Here is a 20,219-nt window from a genome sequence, read left to right as displayed (position 1 = left end):
CCCTCTCTCACCGTCTCTCTCTCTGTAAAATAAATAAAAATCTTTTTAAAAAAAAATCATAAAAAAAAAAGAAAGGATAAAAAGTTCTCTCAATACCCAAGATTATTTCCAGTTCAAAAATAGGAATTTTTTTTATAAAACTTTCTTGCTTGCTTGCTTGCTTTCTCTCTCTCTCTCTTTCTCTTTCTTTCTCTTTCTCCTTTTTTTTCTTTCTTTCTTTTTTCCACTCCATGACAGCTCCCCCTGCTCTTCAAAACCTCTACTGCCATCATTTGAATGCGGGCTGCATCACTGGTGAGCACTGTCACTGAAATCCCTTTAGTGGGTTGTTGGAAGCAGAAAATCCTCCAGAGTCTCAGCACAATTGTCTCTGGCTACTGTGAGTGTGGAGATCACCATGGCAACAAAAGCAGGTAAAGAGCAGTGTTATTATTCCCTGATGGGGTGAGGCTACAGAAAGGGCCTTGAGTTCCCAAAACTCATCCTCTCCAACATCCGTTAGGCCTCTCACCATCTCCTGCTGCAGGAAGTCACCCTCACCTGCCTAAGGTCCAGACTACATTCAACACACCGGAAAATACTCTATATAAAATAGACCCATCAATGAGTCACTGGCTACTCATCAGAGCATGGCTACAACACTATAAAGGCCTAAAACACAGAGCCCTAGCGGAAAGGAGGCGGCTAAGGATTTGAAATCATTTTCCCAAATGTGAAGCTTTCATTCCTTCAAGTAAATAAATAAAAAGTCGAAAGACCCTAGATTTTGTGCGGCATAGCATTCTGTTCTTAAGATTTCTCAGTATTTTTTGGGGGGAGGTGCCTGGGTGGCTCAGTTGTTAAGCGTCAGCCTTCAGCTCAGGTCATGATCCCCAGGGTCCTGGGATCGAGCCCCGCATCGGGCTCCCTGCTCTGTAGGAGGCCTGCTTCTCCCTCTCCCACTCCCCCTGCTTGTGTTCCAGCTCTCGCTGTCTCTCTCTCTGTCAAATAAATTAAAAAAATCTTAAAAAAAAAAGATTTCTCAGTATTTTTAATTATTATCAAAATTCTAAAGACCACTAGAGTTTCTTGTTATTAATAAAGAATGGACTGCAGTTAGGCAGAAGAGAACAGTGCCCACCTTTTGTGAGGAAATCTGAAAAAGAGTGACACAGTTGGCTTCCTTTATAAAAGTTATACTCTCTGCCTCAGAGAAAGTAAAAATTCCTAAATTGGCAAATTTCACCAAAAAGAGATAATTAGTTCTTTTCATTCAAACTTCTAGCTTGCTATGACACAGTATGTCACCATGTTAAACACCTAGCTGTGTAACCATGGTCAGGTTAACAACTTACTAAGTTAGGAGAGCTGACTAATGGTGGTCAAATTACTCATCTCTCCAGATGGGAGAGCTGTGCTCTAACTATAGTATTATCACTAACTCACAGTATGACCATGAGCAAATCAATCCTCACACCTCATTCCCCACCCCCCCAATGTCAAATGAAGGTTACATGCTTGCTTTCCTATTTAGCTCGAGGCCATGCTCCTCAGCATTTTGTTCTTTAGGGTCATAACTGTAGACAATAGTCACCCTGGATGCGCTGCCACAGGTCAAGATGGCTCATGGAAGGGCTGAGCAGGTGAGACTGCAGCTTATGCTCAATACCCGCCAAGTGCCACTAAGTCCTTCTCTTGCTGATACCAGATTTATCAGTATGGTAGGCAGCCTCTAAGACAGTTCCTTGTAACTCCCAGCCTCCTGGTATTCACACCACTGCACAGTTCTCTCCCCTTAGGTGTGGGCTGGACTAAGTGACTCTCTTCTAACAAATAGAATATAGTAAAAGTTGTGAGATATCACTTCTGAGACTACATGACAAAAAAACCGATGGTATCTTGCTCATTCCCTCTTGCTCTCTATTTTACTCACTCTGATGAAATCAGCGAAGGATGTCCACAAGGAAATGAACTGAGGCAGGTGCCCAGCCAACAGCTAGCAAAGAATTATGACCTTCAAATCCTCTAAGGAACTGAGTCCTGTCAACAAGCATGTGAGTGAGCTTGGAAGTGAAATCTTCTGCTTTTCGGTTGAGCCTTCAGACGAGACCACTGCTCTGGCCAACATTTTGACTGCAGCCTTTTCAGAGACTGTGAGACCATGAGCCCTATGCATCTAGCTAAGCAATGACTGGATGCCTGACCCACAGAAACTCAGCTTATAAGGGGGTGTTGTTTTAAGCCACTTATTTTGGGGATAATTGTCAGGTGCCACAACAGATAGCTAATAACCAGTATGGTCAGAAATCATGATACAATATTTTCAGTGAAGTGGTGGTTTTTAAATGTTTATGTCTCAATCCACTCTAATGGTTATAACTCAATTTACTGAGGTATTGAGCCTCAACTGGCATTTTTTAATGAAACAGAATGAAATGAAATGGAATGGAATATAAAAGTATATCAGAACTCGTAAGTGTTGAAGATAAATATTGTCTTGAGAAACTTTTATTTCATAAATACATTTTATACATTAGGTCATGATATAAAATGTATTTGTTAATATGAATTGAGCCAAAAATGTTTGAAGGACACAGTCCTAAAGGGCAACTGTAGAAATCAAATGAGAAAATAAATTGAACTCTTGCTGTGGTCTGAATGTCTGTGTCTTCCCAAAATTCACAAGTTGGAATCCTAATGCAATGTGATATCAGAAAATCACATGGATGGAGCCCTCATGAATGGGATTATTGCTCCGATAAAAGAGATCCCCCCTCCTCCACCACCACCAACCAGAGCTCCCTGGTCCCTTCTACCATGTGAGGACACAATGAGAAGTCTGTAACCTGGATGACCATCTTCACCCAAACATGCTGGTGCCAGAATTCTAGCCTCCAGAACTGTGAGAAATACATTTTTTTCTTATTTATAAGCCACTTAGTCTGTGGCATTTTGTTATAGCTACCAAAATGGATTAAGACAACTCTCTTCCCCTCTGCCTGGCCAAAATGTTAAGGCTTGGCTCAAGTCTTTCCCATCTCTAGAGCCTTCTGTCACCACTCCAGCCCAGTGGCTTTCTCCACTCCTTCTTGGAATGTAAGGCTTATAAGAATCCGGTGTCAATGGCAATAAATTATATTAATTTGAGGTGTTATTTAGTGTTGAGCATGGGGTATTTCTCCTGAAATAATGGCACGATTCTTGATAGCAAGGGCTGTGATTTCACTTCTGTGTGTCCTCCACAGTATATAGTATGGCAAGTGTAAAACGTGTGAAGAAGAGGTTTTTGGATCACCTTTGATGATGGAGGTTTATTATGGAAGAGCACAGGAATGCAGAATAGCACCACAATTGTCTCCTTGTGTCAGGCTGAAGAACGGTCCCGATCCCAAAGAGATCCATATTCTAATCCCTGGAACCTGGAAATACTACTTTATACGGAAATAAGATCTTTCCATATGAGATTAAGTTAAGGATCTTGAGATGAGGAGATTATCCTATTTTATAAGAGTGAGTCCTAAATGCAATCATGTATATTCTTATATATGGGAGGCAGAGGGACTCACGGCACAGATGAAGGGAAAATCACTGGGGCCTCAGAGACAGAGATTAGAGTAATGTGGGTCCAAACCAAAAAATGCTGGTAGGCAGCAGAGACCAGAAGAAGAAACAGATTCTCCCCTGGAGCCTCCAGAGGGAGCATAGCCCCGGCGCCAATACCTTGCTTTTGCCCTAATGGTACTGGTTTTGGACATCTGTATTCCAAAACTAAGAGAGAATAAATTTCTATTATTTTATGCCACCTAGTTTGTGGTAATTTGTTACAGTAGCCACCAGAAATTTATACACTCGATACCATTTTTACCTCTGTGCCCAGCATAACCAATATCATGATGTGCAGCAGGCTCTATTACTCTCAACAATGTTTCTTCAGGAAACATTCCTATTTATTCAGGAATTTTCAGGAAAATAACCTAAAAGGCAGCGGCCAACTTTCTTCCCAAGGAGAAGATTAGGCTGGGCTGGTTGGTGCCACTAAGTATGGAATATCTCTAGTAGGCAGTGATCTTGACAAATTATCTTGAAGGCAACCGGACTTCCACATATCCACACCATTTGTGGTAACTCTGGGGTCATGCCAGTCTTGATCAGGTTACCTGGAAGCAGAGTCTAAGACAGGCATTCTCGTTCAAATAATTTGTTGAGGGATGCTGTCAGGATAAGGGGAATAAGAGAAGAAGAGCAGGTGGGGCAAAACCAGATGTGGTCTCAGCCAGAGATGAGCTTCAGTCTGATCCTATGGAAAGTCGTTGCACCACAAAGTTGGTCCCACCTGGAGGCAAGGGGGCCAGTCTTTGTATCCCCACCCTGTCACTCAACGATTGAGAGATGGGAAGATGGGAGGAGAAATTAGGACCTCCCAGGCAGAGAGCAAATCATTCCATGGGCTTGTTACAAGGAATCGTTAATAAAAATATCTGTAAATAAAATCACACCTGCAAGGCATTATGTCAACAGTTAATGAGTGTACGAATTATAAGATATTATTAGGACAAATTCAGATGGCCCCTAAAGTACTGGCACAAAGGCACTCCATGAGTCTGAACTCTGGGTTCCCTTAGCCGGTGGCACAGGGTGGCAGCCTAGTAAATCTCAATCAGGCTGCAGAAACAAACCTGACCTTCAGTAAAGTTGGGATGACACTCAGCTCGAAGAAAGCCTTTACAAGGCATTACATAAAGGTGGCAACATGTTCCTACAGGCCAGTGGAAGGACCTCTTCATAGCAGGTGACATCTACGAACTAAGGGAAGCAGGATCAGCAGGCGTTTGGGATCACGCTGGGATCCTTGCTTGAGCCCAGGATGAAAAGCATGATCCAAACACGGCCTAGAGGGAACCAGCGCCATCTTGTTGGTTCTTACAGGCAGACAGGGTGAAATAGGAAAGTATCCAAAGAGGTGTGAATCCTCCCCTTCATGTGGGGAAATGCGTGACCTGTGAAGACTTGCTTTTGATCATTTAAATCCAACACTTCTGAACAGGTCCTTGAAACTCAGAAAACGCCTTGTGAATTTTCAAAGCATTTCTGAGACATGCTAGACTGCCACACTGCCGAAGTCAGCCGGGTGCAAGAGCCCAGTGGAGATGGGGGCAGTGAAGGAGGGGGGGGGCCACGGACACAGGGGCCCTCCCCCCGGCCCCCCACCCCCGCCCCCTCAGCTCGGTCCTCAACCAGCATTTTCCAGACCAATGCCTGGATCTCATGCCTGGGTAAAACAGGTAAGAGAGAGCGGCGCCTGGGTGGCTCAGTCAGTTAAGCGTCTGCCTTCAGCTCAGGTCATGATCCCAGGGTCCTGGGATCGAGCCCCGCATTGGGCTCCCTGCTCAGCGGGAAGCCTGCTTCTCCCTCTCCCTCTGCCATTCCCCCTGCTTGTGCTCTCTCTCTCTCTCTGTCAAATAAATAAATAAGATCTTTAAAGAAAAAAAAAATAGATGAGAGAAGAGGAAACAGAGACAGAGAGAATGAAACAGCCCTGCAGACTCTTTTTATGACATTTCAAAACAGCACAATACCAAAAAGGCATCCACCAAGCTACTTTTTCACAAATGAAAGCCATTTGAATTAAAAAAAAAAAAAAGCAAATGATGTCGGAATAACAGGCAGTCCTTTAAGTTGAAGAGATTTCATTTCAGGAAAAACTCATTACGTTACACTTACTTTTTTCATTTTACCTCAAATCAGTATTTTAGGTACCTCAAAGCCAGGATTTGAGACTTCAGCCCATTGAAGTTCCCTCCTTCCCATACACATTGACAAGAGCTGGGCCCCTTCCGGCCCAACACAAATGAAGAACAAATGAAATACCTGCCCCAAATAAAAGATGTGCAAAGTCATGGAAATTCTTCAACCAACCATTCCCAAATCTAGTTTTATTTACTACCCTAGGGAATTTCTCCTTATCTCAATAGGGCTGCCAGAAAAAGTTCCGATAACCCAGAACAAATTAAAGTTTAGCTCTTATATCCCATGTTATTATTTAATACTTTAAAAAATAAAGATGATATTAACATTAATTGAGCGCCTGACTGTATGTCAGATCTGTGCCAAGACATAGGGATACATATATGCACTTTCCCTATATTTAAAAATTCAAATATTATTTACATATAATAAAATTTAGACTTTTTTTACAGCAACGTTCTAGGAATTAGACGAATACATACGTTGTGTCTCTGTCACCACAATGAAGATATAGAACAGTTTCATTTGCTCCAAAATCTCTCCTTTGTAGTCAACCCTTAACCTTGGCCCCAACCCCTGAAAACCACTGATCTGTTTTCTGTCCCCACAGTTCTGCCCTTTCCAGAATGTCCATATAATAATTCTCCAGATTTCCATATGAAAAGAATCATAAAGTAGATAGCCTTTTGAGTCTGTTCTCTTGAACTTAGCATAGGACACCTGACATTGTTCTGTTGTACATATCAGCAGTCCCTTCCTTGTTACTGCCCAGTATGACACACTCTGTTCATCTGTTCATCAATCAAGGCACCGTTGGGTTGTTTTCTTTTAGGGGGAAGAAAGACTAAAAAAAAAAACGACTATAAACACTCAAATACTTTTTTTGTGTGAATCTAAGTTTTATTTCTCTTGGGTAAATACCTAGGAGTGGGATATTTGAGTCTGAAGGTAAGAGTATGCTTAAAAAAAAAAAAAAAAAAAGAAACTACCAAACTATTTTCCAAAATGACTCTCATTTTTCATTCCCAACAGTGATGCATGAGAGTTATAGTTGCTCTGTATCTCTGCTAGCACTTGGTATTGTGAATTCTTACGCATATATATGTTTATACACATTTGTATCTCTCATATATGTATCTTACATATGTATATCTCTCTCATATACATAGTTTCTATATATATTGAATATTTCATATACACAGAGATAGAGCACAGAAAGAGAGAAAGACTTTTTAGAAAATATATAGAGATATTTTCTGTGGTTTTTAACTTTTTTAAATTAAAATCCACATAACATTAAATTAACAATTTCCACCATTTCAATGTATACATTTCAGTGGTTTCTGGTATATTCATAATGTTGTGCTACCATCACCACTATGTGATTCCAGAATATTAAACAATGATGATGATTAATTTTATGTGTCATGTTGACTGGACCATGGGTACCAAGACAGTTACTCAAACAAACATTATTCTGGGTCTGGTCTTTTCTTTCTTTTCTTTTCTTTCTTTTCTTTTCTTTCTTTCTTTCTTTCTTTCTTTCTTTTCTTTTCTTTTCTTCCTTCCTTCCTTCCTTCCTCCCTCCCTTCCTTCCTTCCTCCCTCCCTCCCTCCCTCCCTCCCTTCCTTCCTTCCTTCTTTCCTTCTTTTTATTCTGGGTGTTTCTATGAGGATATTTTTGAATGGAAATCCATGGTCATGGTAAGAGAACTCCTTAAAGATTTTAAAAACTCTCTCCAGTGGATCTGGACAGATTTGAGAGGAAAGGGCAGAAAGAGCCATATAAAACACTCACAGCACAACGTGATGAATTAAGAGGTTACAGTCATTGGAGCACCGCCTGCACCTCAAAACAGTCTGACCAAGAAATGTGTAGCATTGAGATTCTAAAAGAAAGCATTGCAAAGATGGGAGGAGAGCCAGGAAGGACATGCATAGACTGAGACTAGACCTGGGCTAAATTCTGCTCTCATGGGAGAGTATCTCCCAGAAGAGATTACCCAACTCACGTAGAAGTTAAACAAGATTTGTATAAAATAAGGGATATTTTTGACAGACCCAGAACGTATTGATGTGCTGTTTTTCATGACTGGATAGCCCACAACACAAGAACAGCCCACAACAGGACAAGAGCCAGAGGAGTGTGATTGAAAACAAATGTCTGGACCATGGCAAACTTTTCTTTTCTTTCTCTTTCTTTCTTTCTTTCTTTCTTTCTTTCTTTCTTTCTTTCTTTCTTTCTTTCTTTGAAGGCAAAGAACATGTGAAAGAACAAAGAAGGCAAAGAACATGTGAAAAGAAGGCAGGCTCTTAATTGCTGCAAATAATCTGAGGAAGAAGGGGAGCAGTTTGAGAAAGAGAGTCAACTGTCAGGGATCCACTGAAGCCTCCCAGAGTAGAAGGGAAGACACAAGGAAGGGGGACACGGGAGGCAGAGTCAGGATGGCAGCGAGAGGTCGCAGAAGAAATGCTACTCAAGTCTGGATAGCCAAGAGCTAGAGAGGGCCTGGAGGTGCACCCAGCAGGGGCACATCTGGTGTCTAAGCCCCAGGGACACGAGCAGTTAAAATCCACAAAAGCATCCACAAATAGTAACAAAGGAAAATCTTACAGAAAAAGAGGTGAGTGGAGGCTCCTGGAGGAACTGTATTAGTCCGGGTCCTCCAGAGAAACAGAACCAATAGGATATGGAGAGACAGATATCTCTGAGGCGATTTATTCTAGAAATTGGCTCAAGGGCTTATGGAGGCCAAGAAGTCTCGTAATCTGCTATCTGCAAGTTGGAGAAGCGGAAAACAAGGTGGTGTCATTCAGTCCAAGTCCTTGAAACAGGAGCAAAGACATCCAGCGCAGGAGAAGACAGATGTCTCAGCTCAAGCAGGGAAATAGCCAGTTGGCCCTTCCACCACCTTTTTAGTCTATGATTTAGGCCCTCAACCAACAGGACGCTGCCCACCCACATCAGGGAGGGTCATCCGCTTCACTGCTCCACTCAGCTCACCAAGTCCAACGCTAATGTCTTACAGAACACCCTCACAGACACACCCAGAAATAATGCTTTACCAGCTGTGTGGGCATCTCTTAGCCAAGCTGACACATAAAATTTACCATCACAGGGCTACTCAGAAAGTCAGAGTGAGAAGTTTACGACCGAAGTTATGTTAACCTTATTCTTGCTCTTTATTTATATACTGCCTTTCCACCAAAGAGTAGAATGGAAGAAGGCAGTCCAATCCTAATTTTCTTCCCCCTCTTTCTAGACAAGTAAATGCTAAACAGAAAAGTGACACACACACAAAAGGGTAGAGACGTCCTTTGTGTTAAACGGGGTCAGAGGACCTCTTTGTTCAGAGCAACCTGGCCCCAGGGATAAGCACAATGACAGGACTAGCTAGGTAAGGTCTCACTGATAAAATGAATTACTGCAAGATAAAGGAGCAGACATGAAGTGTTCCAAGTACTACCTACATGTCCCAAATTAATGAAATAAAATTAAAAAGCAAAAGCAAAGCAAGTTCTGGCTTTGGACTCCACATGCTGGAGCCGTTACCCCAGCAACAGAAAACTCAAAACGGGAAACAACCTGATTGGCTGGTATCAGAGACACAGTGGCTTTTGCCAAGTGCTGCCTCAGTGTGATTCCTGGCCTCTCACACAGACCTTCTCTTCATATGTCCCTCAACCATGGGAATCACCACTGACCTTATAAAGGAAAGAATCGGGCTTCTGCTTTGCTCCGTTTGCAGCAGGAGAGGATACTAAGCAGATGGGGTCATCTAAGTAACGTTATTAGACAACATTCCTCTTCCTAGATTCTAAGACCTAAAACATTTGTCATTCTGTCCGCCAAACCAGAATTAGTTACTCTAATGGGTCACGATAACAGATTTTATTATATGAGTTTGTCAGGGAAGAAAACATAATAAGGTAATATTACCTTCTCCCTTTTTAATTTATCCACAGCCTGGCAGTTTGGAGGCAGCTATATTTCGTCTTGAACCATGTCCAGGTGCATCTATAACAAAAGGAGACTCTTGGGTAAAATGTTTCCTCCTTCTTTTATCTGAAGTCCCCCCGTGTGTTAAGGTCAACTTTCCTCATGAAGACCTCGTTGTCCATTTTGTGGCTAGGGTGACCATATAATTTATTATCAAACAGGGACACTGGATGTAAAAGAGGGACAGTGGCCATACACAGATTCCAGGCAAACGTGGTCACCATCTGGATGTCATTTCCTCGATGACCTTGCTGTGTTAATGACTCGTTTTATCAGCTTCATGCATTATTAATTATTCTTTCAAGTCTGAGTTCTGAGTCAAGTTTTCCTGGTTGAAAATAACTGAGACACCTTAAACTAGCTGAAACCAAAACACAAAGCGGGAGAAGATTTATTTTAAGCACTTGGGCAGTCCCATGGACTCCGAGAGCAGAGAGTACAGCACGTCTCATGAGCCGCTTGTGTATCCAGGGACTGGGACAGCACTGGGAACCAGGATGATGTGCACCAGTCAGTGGTCTAATGATTCTCCAATCTCCACTTCTCTCTACTCAGCTATTTAAGTCTTCTCTTTATCCAAGACTACAAATAAGATAGCTTCTGGGATACCATGGGGCGCAAAATGCCTGGACTCAGAATGATACCTCCATGCACTCTGGCCACTTGGTGTCCTAATTTTTCAGTTCCTCATGCTCAGCTGTGCAAGACACTTGAGGTTTTATTACTCACTGACTTCTTTTTACATAGTTTCTTAACTGCGTTTCTCTTTCCCAAAGGGACATCTGGAAATGCCTATTGGCAGAGGGATTTAATGTGGTTGATGGGGGTGGTGGCGGGAGAGACATGCTACTCATTCCTCACTGCAGGGACAGCTCCATACAATGAACTGCCCGAACCCCAACCCCTCTCACTCTCCTCTTCCTCCTTCCCCCAAATGCCAGTCGAGCTCCCACTGAGAGATACTGAAACGTGGCGTGCTGCCTGCAGGAGCCTGGGTGGCTGAGTGTGAAACAGGTCACTGGATTGAGATGAAGCACAACGCTCTGGGGTTCGTTAGCTGGGTGTGACTGCAGAGACGACCTTCAGTGGTTCTAGATGGAAAAATAAAAACCATAGTAGAAGAGATTGTTGTTGCATGTGCCTTTATATACTAGCTAAAGGTCACTAAGACACATTTGTGGTTCTGGCTACACTAAATGTGGGCCACTGTCACAAAACATGGCTTAACAGCATTAAACATGACGTCACTCACACACCCTCAGGTCACGGCAACCGTCTTCAGAAAGCGAATGTGAAAATCCCCCAGATTAAAGCGAGTGTCCCTTGTGTGCTGACAAGCTGCGGGGTGCTAAAATAGCCTCTTTGGGTCCCTGGGATATTTCAATCAATCTTATCAAAGCATTCTTAAATGCCAGAAGCTTCTATCACCTGCTATTTCCCACATTGATTTTAGGGGACATTTGGTCCATAAACCACAAGAATCTTTGAGCCTCAGAATCTAGACCTGGTTGAACTGGCTTGGTTAGGAGGTCTGCAATTACTTCCCAGATGGGATTTTGGGCTTTTCATGTCATAGATTCTTAAGCTGGGGAGCTATGAAGCTAGAGCTGTAATGGGAGCTTGGAGCCTTGGAGCACCCCTCCCACCTCCAGACACGCTGCCAGTCTTCCTGCCCTGTGCTGTCACTTGGCCACCGCGTGGTCACGAGGGGGAAGCTTGGCTCCCCACCCTCTGCTCCACTCCCCCACACCCCTTGCCCCACTCCCAAGCTCATCCCTTGAAGATGATTTCAAACTGCTCCTATCTAGTATCAGAAGACAGAGAGGAGGTTTACAAAGATATCTTCCAGGGCTATCTATCTAATAGCTTTCCTGAATGACGGAGGAAAAAAGAAATCCTGAGGTACAAAAATAAAACTCAGCAGCATCATCCAACTTCACAGAAAAAGAGCTTCTATTTCCCTCTTCATTATTAATGAAGTCAAAAAACAGTCCGAAGTTTCAATCCAGGAAGCACCAAGGGCAAATGTGGTAAACCATCTCTATCAGGCTCAGGGTGAACGCCTTCCACGGCAGGCAGCTCAGTTTGTGAGCATCTGGCCCGCCAGCCAGGTGTGGGCTTGCTGTGGACGCGGGGCCAAGCCTGACGCAGGAGGATGGCAGCTCGCGGACACATTGCCTCAGGCAGAATTCCCAGTCAAGAACCACAGACAGATGCACACGGTGCCTAGACTTTTCTGGACTATAATTGTTAGTGTCTTCCTCCTCTCAACCTGATGAGCACTTTTATTTTCCTGGAACACTGAATTAAACTGTTTTTATCTTTATCCTGTGAACTCACATCATTTGAATGACAATTACAGTCATTAGTATTAATTGGTTCATTGAACAAATGAGATCTTTCTGCATGAGGGTTGAGAATAAAAAGCATGGTGGGCATTCAAGTTTATTTCAGCTGATGTCGTGTCTTGTTTTTAGCTTTCCATTCTTTCTCTTTGAGTCAGACATCAGGAAGGGTTTTTTTTTTTTTTTTAATTACTTTAATTTAAAAAGTCTAATATTAAATGAATGGTGTGTGTGAAATCCTAAGCCCATAAAAGGAAATCTAGTGATGGCTGCTCAGCTGGCTCATGATGCAGTAACGTGAGCTAAAATCGGAGCTTGACATATATACGACACACAAACACATAATTTATATGCACAGATAATTGTTCCAGACATGGCATCTCTGTTCAGAGAGAGTTACCCCAGTCCCTCCTCAGGAGGTCTTGACTACCCAGGATGAGGAGACATTGGTTGAATTTCTCCCATTCTGCTGTTCGTAACTGCTGACCAGCAGTTATGGGATGACCGGCTGATACTGGGTTAGAATCTAGCTATAGAATAGAGGAGTGAAAGATTTTCAGGGTTCTTTGGGAGTGTAGTATGGACTCAAATCATTACTGGTTAAATATTTCCCCTACAAGCCTTCTACAGGAAGACCTCTGTTCACACTGCTCTGCTGTCTTTGTTTTGATAATAAAAAATAGGGTCCAAAAGCAGAATTATGGTAAGGCAGAGTCAAGAAGATCACTTTTCAGGGGCGCCTGGGTGGCTCAGTCGTTAAGCGTCTGCCTTCAGCTCAGGTCATGATCCCAGGGTCCTGGGATCCAGCCCCACATCGGGCTCCCTGCTCAGCGGGAAGCCTGCTTCTCCCTCTCCTACTCCCCCTGCTTGTGTTCCCTCTCTGGCTGTCTCTCTCTGTCAAATAAATAAATAAAATTTTTAAAAAAGAAGATCACTTTTCATAGGATAGCGTAGATCTGCAGAAGCCCTGGATTAAAAAGCTGGAGAAGGGGGAGAGGAGAAAAGAGAGTGTGGGGATCAGCTGGGGAGAGAATCCTTAAGATCAGTTTTTAGACATTTTGCTGCTGTTTTCTGCTACCCATCTTTGCCACCTTATTTAAGATTTCAGGAGAGACAGCGTTTTTCTAAGGCTTTCTTGTTGGATTTTTGTTTTGAGATCAACGTTGAGCACGGAGCCCAGATTTACTTCATGTCTATCTACATGGTAGCACAGAGGGCGAGAGCCAGCCAAGTCAGAGCAAGGTTTTGCTGACATGGGCTGAGGCAGGCAAAGGGACCGAGGGTGCTGGGAGGGGCGGCGTGTGGCCAAGCACCCTGGACACCCTCCCTCTCCTCGGTTGTGCCCTGGGCTAGCGCCACAGAGCTCCTTGTTTTTGGCCTTCCGCATGCCCTTGCTGCACCAAAGGAAGACCCAGGTAGTTGCCACCAGGGACTGGAGCGGCAGCAGCAGCTGGGAGGCTGGGTGGCGGTCCACTGGCTCGGGGCTGTCAGCACTGTGGGCCTGTCCACCCTCTCCACCCACGTGCTCCTCATTAGGGCGTCAGGGCAGACCTGAGCCGTCCTCAGTCCCCTCCACTTTCTCCCAATGCCCCCCAACGTCCCAAGGATGACCTTGGGGTACGATCTGCAGGCAGAAGCACATTGCCCACTTCTCCCTTGAAGCCAGCCTCCAGCCAAATGCTCTTCTAGACTCGGCCTGTGAGGGGTGGGCCCTGGAACCTTGGGTAGAGGAAGTTGGCACTTGATGGCAAGTCTGGCTCCCTGCAAAGAGACGGATCCCTCGGGAATTCAGTGCCTCTGTGGTGCTTTTAGAAACAGTTCCTGGCTTGACTGAGGAAGAGAAACTTTTGTGGAAAATGCCTGTCATTCATGTTCCTGGCAGATCTGCAAGCATTTTAATGGCACAGATGCGGCTCTGATTGCGCACTCTACAAACACAGACAGAAACGTCGTCAGGACACTGGCTGTGGCGCGTGCCAGCTAGCAGACCAACATGGCAGGGCTCAGACAAAGAGCAAAGGGTGATTTCTGAGCCCTGGAGAGGTGAGGACGTGCGCTCTCTCCAACACCCTGATGCCACCCCAACATTGTCATCTCCACCTTAAGGATAAAGTTGTTCCTCCTGCCCAGAGTATCTAAGGGCGCCTGGGAGACGCGAACTTACATTTATCCCAGAGTTATGGGTTGAATCATGTACTTCCAAAAAGATATGCTAAAGTCCTAACCCCAATGCCTCAGAATCTGACCTTATATTTGGAAATACGTCTTTGCAGATGTAATTAGTTAAGGTGGAGTCTTCCTGGAGTAAGACGAGCTCTCAATCTAATGTGACAGTATGCTTCTAAGCCAAGAGCAGGTCACGTGAAGACACAGAGACATAAGGGACAGGACGGCTTTGGGTTGGGCGGAGGCACGCTGTGGAAGGCTGCAGCTACAAACCAGGGAATGCCAAGGTCAAACTGCCAGGAGCTAGGAAGAGGCAAGTAATGATTCTCCTCCAAAGCCTCAGAGAGAGAGCATGGACCTGAGAGCATGGACCTGCTGATACCCTAATCTCAGACTTCCAGACTTCAAGAACACTGAGAAAATAAATTTATGTTGTTGGAAGCCACCCAGTTTTAGTACTTGGTTCCAGCAGCCCTAGAAAACGAGCAGACCACATGACATTGGCTTGGTGAGTGGCACCCTGAGCCAGCCAACACGCAGAGGTTAGCTAAGGGAGGTCCCAAGCGAACGCCCCGTCAAGAGCACCAGGTAAAGAGCATGTACTACAGCAAACTATTTTTGTTGTTTTCTCTCTGAAAGTGCTTCTCTTCCATGGTCCTTGGATGGATCTGTAATCCCTTTTTCACAGACCAAAGGCGTCAACGGTTGTCACCACGTCCAGTAATAAACATGCTAACTCCTGGAGCCCCTGTCCTGTGACTGAGACTTGGCAGATAAGACAACAATCCTTGGGAATAAAAGCTCAGTCATGTCTATTTGGTCTCAATAAGGAAAGTTCAAATCCCTCCAGAAGAAAACAACCTACTCACCTGGCTGGGCCTAACAGCCTGGGAGGCTGGTCACACCGTCCTTGGGCTTTTAGCCACTCACTTCTGATTAGAGTCTGGGGCTGAATGAACATAACCTTAGCTTTCAGCCATGGCAGAGAGTGACCTTGGAGGCCTTGAGCTGTCTATAAAGAAAGTCAACTTGGCATCACTTTGGGGATTAAATGGAAGGGAAATTGGCTGGAGAGCGTGGCAGGGCGGAGACGGTGTAATCTAGGCACGATAAGGCCACTACTTGAGCCAGAACAGGATAGTGAAGGTTAAGGGGACAGGGTAGCTTTCAGGGAAAGAAGCAACTTGAACATAAGGACAACAAGAAAGTTCCTAAAGACTGTGGCAAATGTCTGTGTGTGGTAATGGAATATTAAGGGAATTCACCTCATTTCACCCAGGGGAGAAAGGGTTTATCTGACTGATTTTTAAAACACCTAGATCTCCAGGAATATCCCAGGCATCTCATAAAATCAAATATTATATAAAATAGGAGAATTAAGAATTAAAGAACAAAAAAGAGATTATATAAAAGAGACGAAGGGATAGAGGTTACAGGTATGTGCATAAAAGGAAGTGTTACAATTGAATGCCAAGGCAAAAAGAAATTATCTACATAGTTCTCCTTGCGCACAACGGACAAACTCATCTACAGACCTTTCCTAGAAGTGAGCGAGAACATTTTTATACCATTAATCTATATTCTTTTTATGAAGAAATGATCATTACATATCTCCTTTTCTTGGTGCAGGGTGTTCATTTCTTCAAAACTTACTGCGCTGCAATGAGGTTCAATTTAAAGTTTGCAAATGCGTTCCCTAATTTCTATGATTAGTATCCTATCCTTAAGAAATAAGTTTGTGCTAAGGGGCCCCATTAAAATATGCATGATTTCACAATAAATACATTCTCTCTTAACTACTGTCGGGTCTTAGAGCCAGAGACCGAGCAATGGGTAGTAATTGAAAGACAATCAGGTCTTAATAGGGCAAGAAATGCAGATGATACCTTTAATCCTTCAGAGGTGTTATTATGTCTCGCAAATCCCAGAGAGTGGAGAAGTCTCCTTGCTATTATTAGATTTCTTTCAGTTTGGGATGGAAGTAGATGCTGGAAGTCACTCACTGAAAAATACTGGTTTCTCTATCAGCGTGTTTGAAATCTGAGCTGTGTTGGTGATTGATTTGGTCCTTGAGCTAGGTGAAGCCTCGCTTTGGCTCTCCCGGAGTGCAGAGCTTCATTCTGAATGCACTGGTGTGTTGCCCCTTATTCTACTTTTGCACGTGTTCCCAGAAAACAGCAGGACCGCTCTCAGGGACAGCTAAGATTCCTCCAAGTTCAAGATTTTGTTCCATTGACTCTTTTTTTCCGTCAGCAGTTTCAAAGGTTCTGAGTGGCATTTCTTTTGTAATGGCATAACCAAAGATTGGAAGGCTGCCCAAGTACCTGATCAAAACAAAGTCTTCTCGCCACGTCACCTGACTTCATGCGTCCCCCGCCACTCCCCTCCCCCCGCTTGTTCTTTGTGGCTTATGTTGTCATGTTTCCCAGAACCAACTGTTTCAACAATGGACAAAAGGACTGACTTGCAGGTTCAAAATGATTAACAGAATTAAAGATGCCCAGTTTATATGGAAATGAGAGATGCAGTGTTAATGCTGTCCCTCACTCTCCACACATGCACACACACTTATTAGCAAAGAAATATGGTGAACTGAAGAGTTAACCAAGTGACCAACTAAACATTTATAGGGGAAAAGACCTATTCCAATATTTAGTGGATAATGGTAATAATGGTCGGACCCCTCTGTAAGCCAGGCATTGCAGACACTTTATGGCATTACCTACAGTGTCCTAACTAACCCTGCTAGGTGACTACTGTTCGGTTCCTTGTGCCAGTGAGGAAAGGGAGGCTGTAAGAGGTTAAGTGACTGCCCAAGACTGCTCATCTACAAGTCTTAAAACAAGAACGTGACCTTGCAGCTGTATTGTTTCTAAGCTATTCTTACTCTCTCTTTCTATTCTACCAAAGACACTGAGAGCGGTCCTCTAAATACAAAATAACTGACTTCCATAATACATGTATATGTTAATGATGTTCACTATAGCCACTTCTGAGTTAACTACAGCATAATCACTGAGGCCTCTCTTCTGGGCAATAGTCAAATGGGATTTGCTAAACTCTCAACCCAGGTCAGTGTTTTCCCACCAAACACTCTGCAGCCTGGTGAGCCTGCTTCTTCCTCTTCGTTCCTTCCTCCCCAGAGCAGGGCAGCATGAGAGTTTAGCCCCGCTGCCCATCTCTCTGTTCTTCCTGGGGTTTGCAAGTGAGGATGGCCAGCTCACTGACCCACAGAATCCTCAGCCTGGAAAATCCCACCCCTGATCTTCCACGGAACCAGTTCTCTGTGCACTCAAGCAATTGGAATTGCTCAGGGAACAGCAGGGACACAAAGACGAGCTGACCTAGGACATCAGAGGCCAACATGGCTTCTCTTTGGCAGTTTCACGAGACTATTAGCAACAGTGCCCTCTGGTCCTGGAATAGCTGCAACTCACGGTGCAGTGTCAGTCCCCCATACAGCTCCCCTGAGAACTTTCCACACGACTGGAACCTCTGCCGTCCTTCTTTCTTTTCTGTTCTTCCTTCCCTTCCATTTCCATTCCTTGTCTCTTCCTTTTTTTTTTTTTAAATGAACTCCAGGTGCAGAGGAATGCCTTAATCATAGGTCTTAGTTTATGATATACTGTCCTCATGAACCCACATAAGGACGCTTTCTTGTTTCATATAAATGTCCTTCTTCCTCGTTCCTCCTGATCTCCATTCCTCCCTCCTCGGGTCCCCACGTTAATGTGCCTGATTTGCATTACTTATGTACATGTTTGTGATGGACACTGCTTCTTGTCCCCCTTACACACTAACAGAATTTGTAGCGGGCTGTTAGGCTGATGACACCACCTAATTTTGGCAATGGGACACGGGCAGAAGTGACGTGTCAACTTCTAGGTTGCCCTATAGGCAGAAATGTGTACTTCTCCTTCCTATTCTTCCTTCCCATGCCCCAACTGGGAGGGTGAGGGAGGAGATCAAGCAGCCTCAGAGGACCCGGACCTATAAGCCACAATGAGGTGGGAAAGCACAAGAATAGAAGCAGTTGGGTCCTCGGTGATTTTGAGTCACAGTACTCCCGTCGGCTGCCCATCTGAATTTTTACAAGAGAAAAAAATGTATCTAGTTTAATGTATGATCATTTAGAGTGCTTCTGTTATAGCCATTCTAATTTCCTAAATAAATACAGCATCTTTGCAAAATATTCAGGGCCACTTACTGTGTCTGCATATGTTTCACATTGTGGATGGTATTGTTCTCTTTCTTCAGCTTTGGTTTTTCACTCAGCACTATTTTTTAAAAATCTATCCTTCTACCCTGAGCACATCTAGTTCCTGCTTCTAAGTACTGAAGAGCAGACCACTGTGTGCCTCTACCATTTTCCCATACACTCCCCTAGCGACAAGCACCTAGAAGGTTTCCAACTTCTCCTTACCAGGACCACCACCATGATGGTGTCCTTGGTGATGTCCCTACAGAAACTTTAAAGGACTTTCTCTTGGGTCTATGTTGAGAAAACAATCCCTGGTCACAGAGCAGTCTCACGTTTGTTCCGTTAAGTTCTGCCAAATCACTTTCCAGAATGGCTTTACTGGTCTGCACGGCCATTAGCGATGTCTGAGGCCTCCTACGCCTCCACGTCGTTGCCAATGCTTTATTTCAGTGTCTAATTTTTGCCAGTCTCCAACGACTCATTTTTGTTCGCAGTTCTATGATTATTAGTGTTTATGTAACTGTTCATATACTTATTAGCCATTTGGGTTTTTCCTTCTGTGAATTTCCTCTTTATACCCTTTTCCCACTTTGTGATATACTCATGACCCTAATTCTTGTTGGTTTTAGTCACTTCTAGTCATGATCCTTCAAGGCAGGAATCCCTAGCAACTTATTAGCCATTTAGTGTTAGTTTCCACATTGGTCTGCAACCCCTATCAATTCCCACAGTTCGTGCCCCCGTCCCCCAGGGCCCCTGACATTCCCAATGTCACTGAGCTGCCTGCCAACTGCCAGATGTCCTCAGCTTCCAGTAACTCTGCTGGTGAGCCAACTCTCCCCTCACTCCCCCTCACTCCCTATTTTAGTCCCCAAATCTAAATACGGGCATCGGGTGGCGACCCTTTTCCTTTCCTGTACTCTTTTTTGCTTCCTCTGTAGTTAAGGAGCAGAGGGGAACAGGCTGGGATTTGGATTATGCAGCTAGAGGCTAATACTTAAGACTTCAACATTTGGAGGCTGGGCTGGGGCAGGATGAGGGGGGGTATGGAAGCTATAGAGGGGCGGGGGGTGGCAGGCCCTGCAAGGTGGGGTCTAGGGATCCCCCCTCACACTGGCCTGCCGCCCCCCAGGATGTGTTTCTCCTGATCCGGTGCCACAAGACTATCATCATCACGGAGGCGAAGGAGTGGAGTCCAGTGCTGAAGCTGAAGCGCATCGTCGAGGGCATCCTCAAGCGGCGCCCTGACATGAAGCTGCTCTACAGGGATGACCAGCTTCTGGATGGCGGCAGGGTGCTGGGAGAGTGTGGTTTCACCAGTGAGATTGGGCGGCCGCAGGCCCCAGCCACTGAAGGGCTAGCCTCCCAGGCAGATGAAGTTTCCAGGCCCTGCACATGGAGCCCTGCCCCAGCCCACTCGGGCTGCCTGGTGTGATGACCCCACAGGACACTGGGAGCGGTGCCAATGAACAGGGGGCGCAGTGAGAGGGCCCCGGGCCCACCCCCAGGAGACCCCTCCCCCAATAAGAGAGATTTGGGTGTCTGAGAAAAAAGATTTCAACATTTGGAAATGGAAATTTGGATGAAAATTTAAACGGGAAACTTGTAAGTTCCCTCCTGATTCTAAAGAGCCCCACTCTTCAGAGTACATGTGGCAATTTACAGAAATTCTCAAACCAAGAGTTTTCCATTAGCTATATTTCCTATTTGCCGCTTAGTTTTTACTGATCGTCTCACCAAAGGGCTATTCTCCCTCTGGATTTGTTAACACTTGCCTTCGGCTT

At 44.5% G+C, this 20,219-nt stretch overlaps 1 pseudogene; it reads left to right on the top strand.

Annotated features, from left to right (window-relative positions):
- The first annotated feature begins 1,988 nt into the window (after positions 1-1,988).
- LOC116632026 lies at positions 1,989-19,920 on the top strand (annotated as a pseudogene).
- Positions 19,921-20,219: the final 299 nt, after the last annotated feature.

This window comes from Phoca vitulina, unplaced genomic scaffold (genome assembly GCF_004348235.1).
Source record: "Phoca vitulina isolate PV1807 unplaced genomic scaffold, GSC_HSeal_1.0 scaffold6, whole genome shotgun sequence".
NCBI classification, from domain to species: domain Eukaryota; kingdom Metazoa; phylum Chordata; class Mammalia; order Carnivora; family Phocidae; genus Phoca; species Phoca vitulina.
This window is presented reverse-complemented; position numbering and strand designations above follow the sequence as displayed.